We start from the raw sequence: 15,490 nt of genomic DNA on the forward strand, positions 1-15,490 counted from the left end.
AAGAACACCTCATGCTTCAAATTTGTCACACAATGTTTACCATACGTGCATGCTATGGGACTTGCCAACTTAAACACAAGTATTTCTGAATTCCACAATTACTCAACTAGCACGACTCTAATATTACCATCTTTATATCTCAAAACAACTATCAAGTATCAAACTTCTCATAATATTTAATGCACTCTATATGAAAGTTTTTATTATACCCATCATGGATGCCTATCATATTAGGACTAATTTTATAGCCAAAGCAAATTACCATGTTGTTCTAAAAGACTCTCAACATAATTTAAGTGAAGCATGAGAGATCAATAATTTCTATAAAATAAAACCACCACCGTGCTCTAAAAAGATATAAGTGAAGCACTATATCAAAATGTATCTAGCTCAAAAGATATAAGTGAAGCACATAGAGTATTCTAATTAATTCTGATTCATGTGTGTCTCTCCAAAAGGTGTGTACAGCAAGGATGATTGTGGTAAACTAAAAAGCAAAGAATCAAATCAAAAAAGATGGTCCAAGAAAAACACATATCATGTGGTGAATAAAAATATAGCCTCAAGTAAAGTTACCGATAGATGAAGACGAAAGAGGGGATGCCTTCCGGGGAATCCCGATGTCTATTACACAACCTTCTTCTTGTAGACGTTGTTGGGCCTCCAAGTGCATAGGTTTGTAGGACAGTAGCAAATTTCCCTCAAGTGGATGACCTAAGGTTTATCAATCCGTGGAGGCGTAGGATGAAGATGGTCTCTCTCAAACAACCCTACAACCAAATAATAAAGAGTCTCTTGTGTCCCCAACACACCCAATACAATGGTAAATTGTATAGGTGCACTAGTTCAGTGAAGAGATGGTGATACAAGTGCAATATGGATGGTAGAAATAGGTTTTTGTAATCTTAAAATATAAAAATATCAATGTAACTAATGATAAAAGTGAGCGAAAACGGTATTGCAATGCATTGAAACAAGATCTAGGGTTCATACTTTCACTAGTGCAAGTTCTCTCAACAATAATAACATAATCGGATCATATATAGCAATCCCTCAACATGCAACAAAGAGTCACTCCAAATTCACTAATAGCGGAGAACAAACGAAGAGATTATTGTAGGGTACGAAACCACCTCAAAGTTATTCTTTCCGATTAATCCATTGGGCTATTCCTATAAGTGTCACAAACAGCCCTAGAGTTCATAGTAAAATAACACCTTAAGACACAAATCAACCAAAACCCTAATGTCACCTAGATACTCCATTGTCACCTCAAGTATCCGTGGGTTTGATTATACGATATGCATCACACAATCTCGGATTCATCTATTCAACCAACACAAAGAACTTCAAAGACTGGCCCAAAGTTTCTATCAGAGAGTCAAGACGAAAACGTGTGCCAACCCCTATGCGTAAGTTCACGAGGTCATAGAACTCGCAAGTTGATCACAAAAACATACGTCAAGTGGATCACGTGTGTCGGATTTTGGGTTCCGGCAGACCCTTGAGGTTCGAACACTCGGGTGCGCGCGGAGATTTTGCCTCCTACCTACCTGCACCCCTCCGCCATGCTAGGATCTGAACCAAGGAAAGAACAACACAAGAGACACAGGATTTATACTGGTTCGGGCCACCGTTGTGGTGTAATACCCTACTCCAGTGTGTGGTGTGTGGATTGCTCTTGGGCAGATGAAGATGAACAATACAAGGAAGAACAGCCTCGCGAGGGTCTGTTCTTGGCTGAGGCGATGAACTGCTGGGAGGAGTTCAGCCACCTCTCTCTCTCTCTCTGCTCTGACCGACCGACCGACCCACCGACTTGTTGTGTGGGTGGCTGGTCCTATTTATAGAGGCCCTGGTCCTCTTCCCAAATATTGAGCGGGAAGGGAGCCAACAATGGCGGGCTAATTTGAAGGGGGACAGCAAGTATCAGCTATCCTGACAAAAGTAGTCTTCGCCTGCGCAAAGCTCTGGTGATGACGCCGTCTTGGGCTCCACGGTGACCTCCGTCTCGTAGTCCTCCTGGTCTTGGTCTCGTTGCACCGAAATGGCAACCTTTGCCTGATGCCTCGGTACTCCGCGGCTGCGCTTGCCCCCTTTGCACCAAAGAGGAAAGGAGGACGCTGCGCGGGCTGGCACCCGCCTGGCGCCCTGAGTTGTCATGGCTTGCGTCATGGGCACCTCGTGAGGTACCCCGCCTTGATCTCTCCGCCTCCTCGTGAGCCAGCCTGACGAGGCCGCGCCTGAGGAAGCTTCGCGTCGTCCGCCTCGCGAGGCTTGGCTCCTCGCGAGGGTCTTGGGTTTGTGTTGGTGAAGATGGGCCGTGCTGGGCCCCCCTTTGAGCCATGCCGCAGGCCGCGGGCAGGCAAGTCTGGGGACCCCCGTTCCCAGAGCACCGAAAGTAGCCCCCGGGCCCAAGGCGCGCCCGGACTTGGCCGTGCAGGGAGGCGGAAGGGCAAGAGTGAAGCGCCGCGGGCCCTAACAGCCTTCGGCCTTGGGCGCCGTGTGGCGGTTGACTGGACGTGGGCGCCTCCACTTCCCCACGACGCCTCGGCAACTGCACGGATGGGACAAGTCCCTGCATGCAAAAACGGGTCATGATTACCTGCGATCATGGAGGCCGGCGGTTGGCCTTCGCCGGCCATAAGTACGGAACGGCACGCGCCCTTCCAGTCCACCCCTCATTGCTTCTCCTTCTTCCCGATCCTTGCTCCGTCTTGCCACGATGGCTCCGATCCGCCGGTTCTCGACGGCAGAGAAGGAAAAGGCTCCCCGAGAGGGGCCAGACCCCCTCCCGCCGAAGAAACGGCTCATCCCCCATGGCCCAGACGAAGGGGCCCTTCAAGTGGTGCCGAGGTCTTGGGGCGAGCGGGCGCCGCCGGGGTTCCCGCTTCCATTGTACGCCCACGTCGAGGGCCCCGAAGGAGCTGATGCTGACCGCCACAGGCGGCACCGTCGTCGGCGCCGACGGGTCAAGAAGGTGTGGGTCGTCCCCCCTGGGGTCCACACCGAGGGCTCCTCCCAAGAGTTCGTGCTCCACGTCGCCATTCCTCTTCAGTCTTGGATTCTCCTGCCTCCCTTCTTCGCCTCTATCATCCCGCAGGGGGAGCCCCTGGAGCTCTGGCTGCAGCACGCCGGCTGCAGCACCCTCGCGACCGAGGCAGAGGTCGCGGTCGTCGCCCCAGGCGAGGTCTACATGACCCGGGGCTGGAGGGAGATCGCCCGGGTTTGTAGGACAAGGGGAGTCTTCGCGATCCACTTGGACTACGACGGTGCTTCGGTGATGCTCTTCAAGGTCTTCGATGCGAGCGGGCGCCAGCTGGAGTGCTGCCCCGGGGAAGGTGGCCAGGGCCCTGCTGCGACGAGGACTAGGCACGCCACACACTCCCTTGGAGGCTCCTCGGGCGGTGGAGGCATCGGAGGTTCCAGCGACTCCGGTGAGCTCTTCGCGACTCCGGAGACGAGCGACGACAGCTACGAGCCCCCGCACCGGCGCCGCTCCTGGAGCAGGGCGGGCTCGTCAGGCCGCCGCCGACTCTGATCTGGATGGGATTGGCGTCGGTGCTTGACGGCCCACTGTTGATGATGGCGTCTTTTGCAGGGACACGCGTGGTTTGTGTCCCTTTAGGACCCTGCGAGGAATCAAAAACGCGTCCCGTAGGGGCTTGTAAGGTGCATGTGATCCTGTCTTGTATATATAACCCTCATCGTAGAATTGCGCGAGTTGCTCATTCCATCTTAGCTCAGTCCTCCCTTTCAAACCTCACGAGGGCTTGGTGCTCTGCGCCGACAGGTCCCAGTCCCAAGGCGGCTTCAGCCGTCGCTGGTATGCCAGGTCGCGATGCCGTGGTCAAGGCCAGGAGGTGAGCGACCCAGAGTCTGGTAAGAGCCCCTGAGTCGCGATGCTCAGGAGGTCCCCTTTGGCGCCCAAGCAGCCGTCGTTTGGTGAGAAAGGGGAGCGGCGTCGCTAACAAGGGATAGCATTAGGTGCGGGGATGGTGCCACGGTAGCTGGCGCTTCCGGGCGATAACTTATCTCAAGGATCAGGGGCCGCTCTTTGGTGTGTGGCCGGGTTCGTGCGTTGGCAGGAGCGGGGTTGCTTGGCGAGGTCCTCGTGTGTCTCCTCCCTCTCGCCTTAGCTCCCCTTTCTGCTCTACGTCCTCGGGTCCCGGCCCTCGAGCGAATCTCATCCGTGGCTGGTATGCTAAGTCGCGATGCCATGGTCAAGGCCAGAGGGTGAGGGCTGGAGAGCCAGTAGGAGCCCTGAGTCGCGATGCTCAGGCACCCCCCCTTTAACGTGCAAGTGGTTCGCGCGGACGAGAGCAAAGGAGGCACAACAAGAGCCTCGCCTGACGCAGCTCCTTCAGGAGGTCCTGCAGGTCCATCATAGAAAAAGCAAGGGGTTGCTATACAATTGACGGTCAGCCGTTGGTTGCTTCCGAGGGGTAGTCAGGCACTGAAGGCTTGACGAGGTGATGCTATGTGGGGCTGCCGCGGCCAGAGCTTAGCCATCCAGGTTTGTCGGTGTTGCAGGGATGGACCCATGCGCAAGCGTCGTGCCGTTCGGGAGAAGCTCCGTTAGTTGGCGTCAGCTGAGTAGGCAACTAGGTAAAACATGTTAGCCGTGAAGGAGTGGATTCGTTCAAATAGATGCTGGGAATGCGGAGATCACTGGGTCAGGCCCGAGCGACTTGGGGGTGATGCAGCCTGAGGGGCGCCCCCAACAAGGTAAGCTAATCGACGCGAAATAAAAGGGATACACGCCGCAGGGACGGACCCACGCGGCCTGGGAATAATGCAGCCCTGGGGGCGCTCCCAGCTGGAAGTAAAACTTGAAAGATGTCACCTGATGATGTTGAGGACGAAGGGGTGTTGGTGTAGCAGGCTCGGGGGGCTGCGGGAGCCGATCCTCACGAGCCCCCAGGCCCAGGGGCCTTGGGAGGCTCCGGAGGCGCTGGCGGCTCCTCGTGGGCCATCTCCATCTCTGCCAGGGCTGCGGAACGCCTGGCCTCTCGTGCCTCCGTGATGCCCCTCATGAGGCGCTGGTACGCGTTAGCCGCGTTCGGCAAGCCGTAAGGCGTGCGAACGTAGCTGTGGGGTGGACCTCCGCAGCGCCCCACTCGCGAGGGCCAGAGGCGCTCCAGAGAGACGACTCGGTTGAGCCCTGGTATGTCGATGCAGACGCGCAGCCCACCATCCTCGCCTGGATGGGGGGCCACTGCTGGTAGGCGGCGGGCGCCTCTCATGACTCTTGACTCCTGTAGCTCCTGAATGGCCTTGCTGACGAACTCCTGTGGGTCTGGATCTCCTTGCCTTGCTCCTTCTTGAGGGAAACGTGCCTCAAAACACGCCTCCATGTGGTGCCCAAGCGCCTCCCTCATGACCCTAGCTAGGTCAGTGGCCCTCCAGGGGAGAGCCCTCGAGCCCTGCCTGAGGAGGGCGCCAGGCGCGCTTTCCTATGCGATGGAGGGAGGCTCCCCCTGGGCAGGCGCAGGCCCAGAGGGGCCTGCCTCCTGAGTGGTCAAGCCGGACGATGTCTTCTTCTTCTTGGGGGTGGTCTCGGGAGGCCTCCTACTTCCACGACCCGGGTCTTCCAGTGACGCGGCCTGAAAGGCTCGTTCCAGGGAACACACCGCGTCCTTCTCTTCACAGGGCACCGTGATGACTCCGCCACTTCCTGGCATCTTGAGGACGTTGTAGCCGTGGTGAGTTACGGCCATGAACTTGGCCAGCGCTGGGTACCCAAGGATGGCGTTGTAGGGCAGGCGAATGTGAGCGACGTCGAAGTCAATGAGCTCGGTGCGGTAGTTGTCGCGTGCCCCGAAGGTGACAGGGAGGCGGACCTGCCCAATCGGGACCGTGGAGCTGTCAGTGATACCGGAGAAGGGCTTGGTTGGCTGAAGCTGGCTGTAGGGCACTTGGAGGTTGTTGAACGTCTCCATGGACAGGACGTTGAGCCCTGCCCCGCCATCGATGAGGGTCTTGGTGACCACCACGTTGCTGATGATTGGGGACCAAAGCATCGGGAGGACTCCGGCTGTTGCCGCACACTTGAGCTGATCTGCTGAGCTGAACGTGATGGCGCACGCCGACCACCTGAGAGGGCGTGTGGCTTCGAGTCTGGGGAGTACTGCGTTCACTTCGCGGGCGAACTGCTTGAAGATGCGCTGAGAGGCTGGGGCTTGAGCTCCGCCCAGGATGCAGGCGATCGCGCGCGGCTCCTGGAAGCCCCCAGCCTCCTCGTCCTGATGGCGGTCCTCGTTTCTCCTTGGTTGCGGCGGCAGCGGTGGGAGGCCTGCGTTGCCTAGCGGGCGATCCTCGCGAGGCTAATCCCTCCAGTCTCCCTCGCGAGGCTGATCCCTCCATCCTCTCTCGCGAGGCGGGTCTTGCCAGCGATCCTCGCGAGGTTGGTCGCGCCACCCTTGGCGCGGCCCACGGTCTTCCCAGCGTCCTGCGTTTCTTCCTCCTCCTCGACCGTAGCCCCGGTCACCGTGGTCGGGGCGACGGCCGATCCTTCCTTCACGCACGGCTCGGAGTTCTTGGCATTCGTTGGTGTTGTGGGTGTGGAGGTCGTGGTACACGCAGTACCGGCTACCCTTGGGAGGTTCGGGCTGATCTCTGCCCCGCTTGGTGTCTGGTTCTGCCGCGAGCACTGCAGCCCCCTTGCGCTTCACATCCTTGGCCTTGAGCTTCTTCTCTTCTGGGTCTGCGGCAGGCAGCTCGAGGAGGGAGAGACGCCCCTCCTCAGCCCTGGCGCAGTTGTTTGCCAAGTTGAACAGCTCCAAGGAAGTGCACAGGTCTTCATGCATCGCCAGCTCCTCCTTCATCTTGACGTCGCGCACGCCGTCGGAGAAAGCTGAGATGATGGCCTCCTCAGTCACCTTGGGGATCTTGAGGCGTGCGTTGTTGAAGCGCAGGATGTACTTCTGCAGGGTTTCCCCGGGTTGTTGCTTGATGCGGCGCATGTCGCTCACGGCGGGTGGCCGGTCGCGAGTACCTTGGAAGTTGGCGATGAAGCGGGTGTGCATCTCTTCCCAGGAGGAGATTGTGCCTGGAGCCAGGTTCAGGAGCCAGGTGCGGGCCCCGTCCTTGAGCGCCATGGGAAACCAGTTCGCCATGACCTTCTCGTCTTCATTGGCAGCTTCGATGCCCATCTCATAGAGCTGGAGGAACTCCGCAGGGTCGGCCGTGCCGTCGTAGCGAGGAGGCAGGTCTGGTTTGAACTTGCCGGGCCACGCGACGCTGCGTAGTTCGGTGGTGTAGGCGCGGCAAGCCTGCTGTGGCCATGGGAGGCCTTGGGTGATGGAGAGCCTGGTCTTGCATGTCCCCACGCGCTAGAGCAGGGGGATGGTCGCGACGTGCTGGAGCAGGGAGCGCCCGGGCAGCTTCTGGCGGGCGAGGGACTTCTTGGCAGCTCTGTTCTTGCTACGCTGGCACCTGACGGAGCGGGTTCCGCCTAGGGGCCATGCGCCTTGGAGCCATGGCGTCTTCTTGAGGAGGAGGAGGCCGGGGCGCCGCCGGAGCCTCTTCGCCCGCGCGGGGCGGGGTGCGGTGCAGCGGAACGGACGGCGCGGAAGAGCCCCCTGCAGCGCAGACGAGCTCGGCGACGCGGTCGAGCCATTCTTCGTAGACGTCGTCGACGGGACGGTAGCGCAGGAGCTCGTTTGCCGCGATGAGTGCAGCCCGAGCCTCCATGGGCGTGTGGAGCGTGCGGGGCGAAGATCCAGTTGGGGCGAGCGAGGGAGTTGCGGTGCGGCCGTCTTGCCGCACGGACGGATGCTGGGACGATGCTTGCCGCTCATCCCCCGCCGGGCCGGTGGCGGCGTTGACGGCAGGTGACGGGGAACGGCGTGGATGCCCGCCGACAGGGGCCGTCTGGGCGACGCGGGAAGCGAGTGCGGCCCGGCGCTCGGCGCGGGCCCGACGAGCGTCAGACATGGGCGTGACAGTCGGAGGAGAACGGGGCGGTGGAAGACGAATTCCGGCGCACCCCCTACCTGGCGCGCCAAATGTCGGATTTCGGGTTCCGGCAGACCCTTGAGGTTCGAACGCTGGGGTGCGCGCGGATATTTCGCCTCCTACCTACCTGCACCCCTCCGCCATGCTAGGATCTGAACTAAGGAAAGAACAACACAAGAGACACAGGATTTATACTGGTTCGGGCCACCGTTGTGGTGTAATACCCTACTCCAGTGTGTGGTGTGTGGATTGCCTCTTGGGCTGATGATGATGAACAATACAAGGAAGAACAGCCTCGCGAGGGTCTATTCTTGGCTGAGGCGATGAACTGCTGGGAGGAGTTCAGCCACCTTTCTCTCTCTCTCTCTCTCTCTCTCTCTGCTCTGACTGACCGACCGACCGACTGACTTGCTGTGTGGGTGGCTGGTCCTATTTATAGAGGCCCTGGTCCTCTTCCCAAATATTGAGCGGGAAGGGAGCCAACAATGGCGGGTTAATTTGAAGGGGGACAGCAAGTATCAGCTATCCTAACAAAAGTAGTCTTCGCCTGCGCAAAGCTCTGGTGATGACGCCGTCTTGGGCTCCACGGTGACCTCCGTCTCGTAGTCCTCCTGGTCTTGGTCTCGTTGCACCGAAATGGCAACCTTTGCCTGATGCCTCGGTACTCCGCGGCTGCGCTTGCCTCCTTTGCACCAAAGAGGAAAGGAGGACGCTGCGCGGGCTGGCACCCGCCTGGCGCCCTGAGTTGTCATGGCTTGCGTCATGGGCACCTCGTGAGGTACCCCGCCTTGATCTCTCCGCCTCCTCGTGAGCCAACCTGACGAGGCCGTGCCTGAGGAAGCTTCGCGTCGTCCGCCTCGTGAGGCTTGGCCCCTCGCGAGGGTCTTGGGTTTGTGTTGGTGAAGATGGGCCGTGCTGGGCCCCCTTTGAGCCACGCCGCAGGCCGCAGGTAGGCAAGTCTAGGGACCCCCATTCCCAGAGCGCCGACAACGTGAATATCCCATTGTCACCACAGATAAGCACATGCAAGACATACATCAAGTGTTCTCAAATCCTTAAATACTCAATCCGATAAGATAACCTCAAAGGGAAAAATCAATCCATTACAAGAGAGTTGAGGGGGAGAAACATCATAAGATCCAACTATAATAGCAAATCTCACGATACATCAAGATCGTTCTAAATCAAGAACACGATAGAGAGAGAGAGAGAGAGAGATCAAACACATAACTACTGGTACATACCCTCAACCCCGAGGGTGAACTACTCCCTCCTTGTCATGGAGAGCGTCGGGATGATGAAGATGGCCACCGGAGAGGGATTCCCCCCACCGGCGGGGTGCTGGAACAGGTCTAGATTGGTTTTCAGTGGCTACAGAGGCTTGCGGTGGTGGAACTCCCGATCTAGGTTATTTTCTGGAGGTTTTAGTATTTATGGGAATTTTTGGCGTCGGGAATAAGTCAGGGAGGTGCCCGAGTCGTCCACGGGATAGGGCGGCGCGCCCGGGGGGATGGGCGCGCCCCCACCCTCGTGGACGGCCCGGGACTCTTTTGTCCCAACTCTTTTACTCCGGGGTCTTCTTTTGGTCCATAAAAAATCGTCGAAAGTTGGCACGTCCATTGGACTCCGTTTGGTATTCCTTTTCTGTAAAACTCAAAAACAAGGAAAAAAACAGAAACTGGCACTGGGCTCTAGGTTAATAGGTTAGTCCCAAAAATCATATAAAATAGCATATAAATGCATATAAAACATCCTAGATGGATAATATAAGAGCATGGAACAATCAAAAATTATAGATACGTTGGAGATGTATCAAGCATCCCCAAGCTTAATTCCTGCTCGTCCTCGAGTAGGTAAATGATAAAAACAGAATTTTTGATGTGGAATGCTACCTAACATAATTTTCAATGTAATTTTCTTTATTCTGGCATGAATGTGCAGATCAAAAGGATTAAAGATAAAAGTTTAATATTGACATAAAAAATAGTAATACTTCAAGCATGCTAACCAAGCAATTATGTCTTATCAAAATAACATAGCCAAAGAAAGCTTATCCCTACAAAATCATATAGTTTGGCCATGCTTCATTTTTGTCACACAAAATGCTCCCATCATGCATAACCCCGATGACAAGCTGAGCAATTGGTTCATACTTTTTAACGCGCTTCAGCCTTTTCAACCCTTATGCAATACATGAGCGCAAGCCATGGATATAGCACTATAGGTGGAATAGCATATGATGATGGGGCTTATATGAGAAGACAAAAAAGATAATGTCTCACGTTGACGTGGCTAATCAACGGGCTATGGAGATGCCCATCAATTGATGTCAATGCGAGGAGTAGGGATTGCCATGCAACGGATGCACTAGAGCTATAAGTGTATGAAAGCTCATCAAAAGAAACTAAGTGGGTGTGCACCCAACTTGATTGCTCACGAAGACCTAGGGCATTTTGAGAAAGCCCATCATTGGATTATACAAGCCAAGTTCTATAATGAAAAAATCCCACTAGTATATGCAAGTGACAAAATAAGAAACTCGCTATCATGAAGACCATGGTACTATTTTGAAGCACAAGTGTGGAAAAAGGATAGTAACATTGTCCCTTCTCTCTTTTTCTCTTGTTTGGGCTTCTTTGGCCTCCTTTTTTTTATTTGGGCTTCTTTGGCCTGTTTTTTTATTTCACTTTCCTCACATGGGACAATGCTCTAGTAATGATGAACATCACACTTTTATTTACTCATAACTCGATGTTACAACTCGATACTAGAACAAAAATATGACTCTATGTGAATGCCTCCGGTGGTGTACTGGGATATGCGATCAATCAAGAGCGACATGTATGAAAGAATTATGAAAGTGGCTTTTCCACAAATACTATGTCAACTACATGATCATGCAAAGCAATATGACAATGATGGAGCGTGTCATAATAAACAGAACGGTGGAAAGTTGCATGGCAATATATCTCGGAATGGCTATGGAAATGCCATAATAGGTAGGTATGGTAGCTGTTTTGAGGAAGATATAAGGAGGCTTATGTGTGATAGAGCGTATCGTATCACGGGGTTTGGATGCACCTATGAAGTTTGCAACACGTCTCGATGTGAGAAAGGGCAATGCACGGTACCGTAGAGGCTAGCAAATTGCGGAAAGGTGAGAGTGTGTATGATCCACGGACTCACATTAGTCATAAAGAACTCATATACTTATTGCAAAATTTTATTAGCCCTTGAAGCAAAGTACTACTACGCATGCCCCTAAAGGGATAGATTGGTAGGAAAAGACCATCGCTCGTCCCCGACCGCCACTCATAAGGAAAGCACTCAAAGAACACCCCATGCTTCATATTTGTCACACAGCGTTTACCATACGTGCATGCTACGGGACTTGCCAACTTTAACACAAGTATTTCTCAATTTCACAATTGCCCAACTAGCATGACTCTAACATTACCACCTTTATATCTCAAAACATCTATCAAGAATCATAGTATTCAATGCACTCTATATGAAAGTTTTTATCATACCCATCTTGAATGCCTATCATATTAGGACTAGTTTTATAGACAAAGCAAATTACCATGCTATTCTAAAAGACTCTCAAAATAATATAAGTGAAGCATGAGAGATCAATAATTTCTAAAAATAAAACCACCACCGTGCTCTAAAAAATATAAGTGAAGCACTAGAGGAAAATTATCAAGCTCAAAAGATATAAGTGAAGCACATAGAGTATTCTAATAAATTATGATTCATGTGTGTATCTCCCAAAAGGTGTGTAAAGCAAGGATGATTGTGGTAAACTAAAAATCAAAGACTCAAATCATACAAGACGCTCCAAGCAAAACACATATCATGTGGTGAATAAAAATATAGCCTCAAGTAAAGTTACCGATAAACGAAGACGAAAGAGGGGATGCCTTCCGGGGCATCCCCAAGCTTAGGCTCTTGGTTGTCCTTGAATATTAACTTGGGGCCTTGGGCATCCCCAAGCTTAGGCTCTTGCCACTCCTTATTCCATAGTCCATCGAATCTTTACCCAAACCTTGAAAACTTCACAACACAAAACTCAATAGAAAACTCGTAAGCTCCATTAGTATAAGAAAATAAAATCACCACTTTTGGTACTGTTGTGAACTCATTCTTTATTTATATTGGTGTAATATCTACTGTATTACAACTTCTCTATGTTTCATACCCTCCGATACTACTCATAGATTCATCAAAATAAGCAAACAACACAATGAAAACAGAATCTGTCAAAAACAGAACAGTCTGTAGTAATCTGGAGATTTTGAATACATATGTAACTCCAAAAATCCTGAGAAATTAGGAAGTCCTAGGAAATTTGTTTATTAATCTACTTCAAGTGGAATTGGTATTTTATTGCTCTCTGGTAAAAAATGAAAATTATTCTCGTGAGCGCATACTTTCTGTTTTTTACAGCAATGTCAAATAACAATCACCCAAGAAGATCCTAAAGGCTTTAATTGGCACAAACACTAATTAAAAGATTAAAACACAATCATAACAGGGGATAGATGATTTATTTATTACTAAACAGGAACAAAAAGCAAGAAACAAAAATAAAATTGGGTTGCCTCCCAACAAGCGCTATCGTTTAACGCCCCTAGCTAGGCATGATGATTTCAATGATGCTCACATAAAAGATAAGAATTGAAACATAAAGAGAGAATCATGAAGAATATAACTAGCACATTTAAGCAAACAACTTGTGTAAACAAGAATCAACTTGCATAGGAAGGTAAAACAAGGATAACTTCAGGATTTTCAACACATAGAGAGGAAACTTGATATTATTGCAACTCCTACAAGCATATATTCCTTCCTCATAATAATTTTCAGTAGCATCATGAATGAATTCAACAATATAACTACACATAAAGCATTCTTTTCATGATCTACAAGCATAGAAAATTTACTACTCTCCACATAAGCAAAATTCTTCTCATTCGGAATAGTGGGAATATCATAAGAAACTCGGATACTATAAATTTTCCACATTAAAAGAGCAATGTTCAGAAAAGGGGTAATCATAATTATTACAAGTTTTGTAAATATAATCATCACTACTTTTTATAACATAAGTATCATCACAATAATCATCATAAGTAGCAACTTTGTTCTCGTCATAATCAATTAAAACCTCTTCCAGGATAGTGGAATCATTACTAAATAAAGTCATGACCTCTCCAAATCCACTTTCATAATTGTCAAAATAAGATTCAACACCCTCCAAAATAGTGGGATCATTACTTCCTAAAGTCGACACTCTTCCAAACCCATTTTCCTCAATATAACCATCATAAATAGGAGTCATGCTATCATCATAATAAATTTGCTCATCAAAACTGGGGAGACTAAAAATATCATATTAATTAAACATAGCATCCCCAAGCTTGGGACAAACATTAATTGCAGCAAATAAATTCTCAAACATGTCATTCTCATCAAACATAGCATCCCCAAGCTTGGGCCTTTGCATATCATAAGCATAATCACTCTCATCATTAATAGTATGGATAGCACCAATAGTATAGCAATCATCATCATCATAATGAGTAATAGGAGCAACATCATTTGGGAGGGATACCTTTTTACCTTTGCTTCTCCGTCTTTTCTTTTTCTTCTTCACATTAAGTATGGGTTTAATCCTCTTTTTGGAGCTCCTTATTAATGATATTGGTTGAATAGAAGGCTCCTCCTCGTTACCTGATTCATCATAAGAAAGAATAGGAGGATATTGGGAAGTCTCTTCCCTTTCATTAGTATTCTCTTCATCTTCCATTTGTTTTCTTGTCTTTATGTAATTGGCAATATAAGGATTTTCAATGCAGTTCACCACACAATACATATAAATATCCTCTAGATCAAAATCAAGAACTTTATCAAGGACAAATTCTGGCATATCCTTAGTTATAGGTTTCATTTCTTAATAACCCACAAGCAAACTAAGTTCATTATGATGCACAAGGGAAATCAAGTCATCACAATTTTTGGACATGATACGATCATGAAACAATTTGCATTGGATATTTAAATGACCACGTTCATTGCAAAGTTCATAAGGATGGCTACGAAAATTTAAATTTTTAGCACAAACATCTAGCCTTTCTTGCAACCATTTAGTTTCTAAATACTTATGCTTCTTGCAAAATCTATCTCCCCTATTTGGTGTGTACTTGCAAACCCTATGCACTCCACAAAAATTGACATGCTTATAAGAGACATTTTCATCATGACTAGTGCAATCATCATTAGTACTATGGATATTCAAAGAGTTCATACTAACAACATTGCAATCATGCTCATCATTCAAATATTTAGTGCCAAACATTTTAATGCATTCTTCTTCTAACACTTTGGCAAAATTATCGGAATCCTTATTTTCACGAAAGACATTAAAAAGATGAAGCATATGAGGCAATCTTACTTCCATTTTTTGTAGTTTTCTTTCATAGAGTAAACTAGTGATAAAACAAGAAACTAAAAGATTCGATTGCAAGATCTAAAGATATACCTTCAAGCACTAACCTCCCCGGCAATGGCACCAGAAAAGAGCTTGATGTCTACTACACAACCTTCTTCTTGTAGACGTTGTTGGGCCTCCAAGTGCAGAGGTTTGTAGGACAGTACAAATTTCCCTCAAGTGGATGACCTAAGGTTTATCAATCTATGGGAGGCGTAGGATGAAGATGGTCTCTCTCAAACAACCCTGCAATGTCGGTGTTCTGGGAACGGGGGTCCCCAGACTTGCCTGCCTGCGGCCCACGGCGTGGCTTTGCTAGCAGGCCTGTATGGCCCATCTTCATCAACAAGGCATTCAAGACCCTCGCGAGGGACCAAGCCTCGCGAGGCGGACGTAGCAAGACCTCCTTAGGAGCGGCCTCGCCAGGATGGCTCATGAGGGGCGGAGAGTTCAAGGCCAGGCAAACCTCGCAAGGTTCTCGTGACGTGAGCCATGACGATCGAGACCAGGCGGGCGCCAGCGCACGCAGCGTCCTTGTTTCATCTTTGGTGCCAAGGGGGCAAGCGCAGGCGCAGAGTACCGAGGCATCAAGCAAAGGTTTCCATATTGGTGCAACGAGACCAAGACCAGAAGGACAGCAAGACGGAGGTCACCGTGGAGCCCAAGATGGCGTCACCACCAGAGCTTTTGGCAAACGAAGACTGCTTTTGTCAGGATAGCTTGCACTATCTGTCCCCCTTTGAATTGGTCATTGTTGGCTCCCTTCCCGCTCAATATTTGGGGAGAGGACCAAGGCCACTATTAATAGGACTAGCCACCACCATAGCTGGGGGGAGACGGGGTCTTAGATTGGAGACACACACAAGTTCACCAAGCACAAGAACACCTCAACCTCAGGAGGTTGTTCTTCCCCTTTGTACTGTTCATCCTCAGCCCAAGAAGCAATCCACCACCACCACATTGGAGTAGGGTATTACACCACAACGATGGCCCGAACCAGTATAAATCTTGTGTCTTTTGTGTTGCGAGTTCGTCGAG

This window comes from Triticum urartu, chromosome 4A, assembly GCF_056163025.1.
Source record: "Triticum urartu cultivar PI428250 chromosome 4A, HENAU_Tu73, whole genome shotgun sequence".
NCBI classification, from domain to species: domain Eukaryota; kingdom Viridiplantae; phylum Streptophyta; class Magnoliopsida; order Poales; family Poaceae; genus Triticum; species Triticum urartu.